Source organism: Artemia franciscana, chromosome 10, assembly GCF_032884065.1.
Source record: "Artemia franciscana chromosome 10, ASM3288406v1, whole genome shotgun sequence".
Classification (NCBI taxonomy): domain Eukaryota; kingdom Metazoa; phylum Arthropoda; class Branchiopoda; order Anostraca; family Artemiidae; genus Artemia; species Artemia franciscana.
Window position 1 is genome coordinate 17,365,667 of NC_088872.1, and position 5,559 is coordinate 17,371,225.

Below are 5,559 nucleotides of genomic sequence, written 5' to 3' on the forward strand. Positions count from 1 at the left end.
TCAACGATACATACACTTCATAAAGAAGCCTATGTTTTGGTATTGTCAATAGCATATACTTTATGCAAATGCTTAGCTTCTTATAAATAACTTTTCCAAAACTGTTCAAACTCTAGCCCCTTTCGGACCAGGATGATCTTAAAAAAAAGAAAACACAGGGCAACCCTTCTACGGTTGAATCTAATTTCATGATTTCAAATTATGTTCTTTAACCTTTATCTTACCTTTATTTCAACCCGCAAAACACGAAAAGTAAACTGATAGAAATAAAATATAAAAATAAATACTAAAATATATTCTGTGCCATATATTCTACCCATATTTTGAATATAAGCAGAACATTCCAAAGTCCCTTCCTATATTCATTTTAATGTGTCAAATTTTCCTTTGGGCTGTTCAATTTTATATGTGAGTATAATTTTCCCTGAAAGGGGGGGGGGTTGTTGGGGAATTTTTCAGTGGATATTGTTTGCGGTAAGATTTTTTTGCGCGAATATTGTCTCGGTAGTTTTTTCCACGGGAGGTGGAATTTTACGTGGGGAATTATACACGGGAAGAAATGTCCTGGGAAAGAAGGCAATTTATCTGAAAAATTTTACAGGAGGGGAGGAGGAATTGGCCTAAGAACATCTATTTTATATGTTTCTTCTTGTCCAATTTAATTTGTTTGAAGCGTATAAAAAAGCAACTCGTAACCATGAGATAGATCCTGTTAAAAGAAGTAATTTTATTTTTGTTGTCAAGTTTAAAAAAAATAATAAAAAAAACTGATACAACACGTAGAATAATCAATGAACATATTTAATTTTCAAACAGTTCGTAATAGGAGCAATTGTGTCTATAGTAGCCGAAACTCCAAAAATCAAATCTTGATAAAAATAAATATATAAGAATAGTTTCCTTACTACGGTGATTCCAAACATATAAAACTAAATTAAATACAAAATTACCTATAACAAGCTACGAGTCCAAAATAATCCGCTTTATTTGAGAAAGGAGGGGGAGGGGTACCACCGCATCTCCAAAAGCTTTATTGTAGATATTTTAAATTCCTGTGTGCAAAAGGACGATATTTGGATTTTTTAAGGAAATTACACACACACACACACACACACACACACACACACACATATATATATATATATATATATATATATATATATATATATATATACATATACATATACATATATATATATATATATATATATATATATATATATATATATATATATATATATATATATATATATATATATATATATATATATATTATGGACATCGCAGAATTTATGATAACAAGCTAATGTTCTTTTGATGCTTAAAACTACTTACAAAGAAATAAAACCTGAAACCAAAGGTAAATACACACATGCAAATGAGAAGAAAACTAGAAACCTTGAAAGATAACAGACTAATAATCCCTCAAATATATAGAAAATTCTACCCCAGCAGTTACTCTTTTCCCGAATTCTACGGTCTTCAAAAATCCAGAGGAAAGATATCCCGTTGCTTCATATCCTACCATGCTATAGGTCCCCGGCTACACGTGTCCTCTCTTAACCTCTCTTAAGTATGCGTAAATCATACATTAAAACTTCTTTTACCAGGTTGAAAAGTTAAAAATCAAAGTACAACAGCGAATACTATCTTAGCCAGTTTCGATGTAGTTTCCATGTACGCTTCTCGTAATATCCATAAATGTGAACAGGCCTTAGAAAGAAAATTGGAGAAAAATTGGGCTTGGTCAGATGATAATTTTTTAGTGATCAGCACAATTATTACCTGTGTCTGTCTTTGCAATAAGTGTGCCTTGCATTTTGGTTCAGCGACAAATATTTCTTTAAATTATTGATTTACCGATGGGAACCGTTTTTTCTCTCTATTAAATAAAAAAAAAACAAGTTCTTTTAACTGAAAGTAAGGAGCGACATTAAAACTTAAAACGAACAGAAATTACTTCGTATATGCAAGGGGCTGCTTCCTCATCAACGCCCCGCTCTTTACGCTAAAGTTTGACTCTTTCTCTCAACTCTTCTTTTTAAAACAGTAAAAAACTTTAGCGTAAAGAGCGGGGCGTTGATTAGGAAGCAGCCCCTTTCATATACGAAGTAATTTCTGTTCGTTTTAAGTTTTAACGTCGCTCCTTACTTTCAGTTAAAAAAACTTGTTTTTTTTATTTAATTTCTGAACGTTTTTGAATCAATGCATGTTTTGATTTTGGGGTAACCATCACAGAGTAAAACATTTTTAACATAGTCTAATTCAGATGCTTCATGATTGTGTGAGAAGATTTTTCGAACTAAGTCGACTAAAGAAATTACCACCCCATCTTTTCACAGAACGAGGGTGGTTTGACAGGAAATACAGACAACAATTATTTTGGGTGGGTTTCCTATAGATATAACATTTAAGTTTAGAAGTATTTTTTAGAATTAAAACATCTAAGAAAGGAAGCTTTCTTGAATCTTCCAGCTCTAATGTAAATTGAAGATTTTTGATACAAAAGCGTTCAAGCGTAGCGAAAAATCGTTTAATTAATCACGCCCATGTTCCCAAACATACAAAATATTGTCAACAAAATGGAACCAGAAATAGTGTAGCAAGGGAAAACTATGCAAAGTAGAATTTTCTACGAAATCCATGTAGAAGTTTAGAAGTTTCCAAAAAATGGAATTTTGATACCAATAGCTACATCAAAAGAATTGCATTTTAATGCTGATTTTAAATATATAAGTTTCATCAAGTTTAGTCTTACCCATCAAAAGTTACGAGCCTGAGAAAATTTGCCTTATTTAAGAAAATAGGGGGAAACACCCCATAAAAGTCGTAGGATCTTAACGAAAATGACACCATCAGATTCAGCGTATCAGAGAACCCTACTGTAGAAGTTTCAAGCTCCTATCTACAAAAGTGTGGAATTTTGTATTTTTGCCAGACGGCAGATCACTAAAAAAAAAAACTAAAAAAAAAAACTAAAAAGCTAGTATATACATATATATATATATATATATATATATATATATATATATATATATATATATATATATATATATATATATATATATATATATATATATATATATATATATATATATATATTAGCTTTTTTAGCTTTTTTAGTTTTTTTAGTATTTTCTTTTTAGTTTTTTTTTGTAGTTTTTACCTTTTTTAGTTTTTTCCTTCTTTTGTATTAATGCTAAAGCCAAGGTTTGAACCTGGAACCTCTCGGACCTGGAACCTGGAACATAACGCTTTACCAACTCAGCTACTTCGGCTTGAATACATTCGTTTTTGAATTGGTATTAAATAAAAAAAACTAATTTTTTTAGCTGAAAGTAAGGAGCGACATTAAAACTTAAAACGAACAGAAATTACTCCGTATATGAAATGAGTTGTCCCCTCCGCAATCCCTCGCTCTTTACGCTAAAGCTTTAAATTGTTTTAAAAAGTAGAATTGTGGCAAAGAGTCAAACTTTAGCGTAAAGAGCGAGGGATTGCGGAGGGGACAACTCATTTCATATACGGAGTAATTTCTGTTCGTTTTAAGTTTTAATGTCGCTCCTTACTTTCAGCTAAAAAAATTAGTTTTTTTTATTTAATTTCTGAACGTTTTTGAATTAATGCATGAAAAGTTTTGGCTCTCCGCACATAAATTATTAAAATGAAATTTGTATATTAATTCTTTTTTTGGCTAAATGGCTTTCTATTAGTTTTGATCAGACGATTTTGAGAAATAAGGGGTGGAGAAGGAGACTTAGTTGCCCTCCAATTTTTCGGTTACTTAAAAAGGCAACTAGAACTTTTAATTTTTAACGAACATTTTTATTAGTAAAAAATATACGTAGCTTAAGAATTAACTTACGTAACAAACTTTCATAACCTTATATTTTTATTATGTATACGAGGGGATTTGTACCCTCGTTAATACCTCACTCTTTACACTAAATCGTAAGTTTTGTCCCAATTCTTTAAGAATGACCCCTGAATCAGAAAGGCCGTAGAATAAATAGTTGAAATTACTAAAAAATACTTTAGCATAAAGAGCAAGGTATTTATCTCCTCCTAAATACCTCGCTCTTTATGCTAAAGTATTTTTAGAACCCCTCATATGCGTAATAATCTCTGTTCGTTTTAAGTTTCAATGCTACTTCTTCCTTTCATTTGAAAAAAACGTTTTCATGTTTATTTTTCATTGTTTTCTTATAGTAATGCTAGAGAATCCTGCGCCCTTGTCATTGAATTTTTCTTCCCCCATGACAGATTCCTCCAAGGAAAGATCCTCCAACATAGCCCGCTCTCCTCAGCCCCACCCCCAAACAAAATAAAATCCCCCTGAAAACGTCTGTACACTTCCCAATAACCATTACTATATGTAAACAATGGTCAAAGTTTGTAACTTGAAGCCCCTCCCCCAGGGATTGCGGGGGAGTAAATCATCCCCAAAGACATAGTTATTATGGTTTTCGACTATGCTGAACATAATGGCTATCTCAAAATTTTGATCCGTTGACTTTGGGAAAAAAATGAGCGTGGGAGGAGGCCTAGATGCCCTCCAATTTTTTTGGTCACTTAAAAAGGGCACTAGAACTTTTCATTTCCGTTAGAATGAGCTATCTTGCGACATTCTAGGACCACTTGGTCGATACGATGACCCCTGGGGAAAAGAAAAAAAAAAAAAAAACAAAAACAAATAAACACGCACCCGTGATTTGTCTTCTGGCAAAAAATACAAAATTCCACATTTTTGTAGATAGGAGCTTGAAACTTCTACAGTATGGTTCTCTGATACGCTGAATCTGATGGTGTCATTTTCGTTAAGATCCTACGACTTTTAGAAGGTGTTTCCCCCTATTTTCCTAAATAAGGCAAATTTTCTCAGGCTTGTAACTTTTGATGGGTAAAATTAAACTTGATGAAACTTATATATTTAAAATCAGCATTAAAATGCAATTTTTTTGATGTAGCTATTGATATCAAAATTAAATTTTCTAGAGTTTTGGTTACTATTGAGCCGGGTCGCTCCTTACTACAGTTCGTTACCACGAACTGTTTGATATGATGAAATAATTCAGACGTCATATAATGACGTCACTCGACAGACAGACAGACAGACAGACAGACAACTTATTTTTATATATAACTAGCTGTTGGGGTGGCGCTTCGCGCCACCCCAACACCTAGTTAGTGGGGGCGCTTCGCGCCCCCCCCCCAAGCCCCCCGCGTGCGTAAGTCATTACGCGCCATATTGGTTACGCGCCATTGTAGTTTTGTTCCTGTGTCCCACCTGTGAATATAGATAGATATATATATATATTTTTAACTACGTAAAACTTGCGAATATACAACATTCTTGGCGGTCCCATTGTCTGTGCATATAAATAGATTGTCAGGTTTACCGACTCTTGAACATGCAACATAAAATTGTCCATGGGAAAAACAATATGTATTCAGATCTATACCTCATTATTCTAATGATTGCCCTTGCGCTTTGTTGATGGTGATTGCTAATCGAACATTCCCTGTGTCCCCGTCGTCATTTATATATCCCCCTGTGCC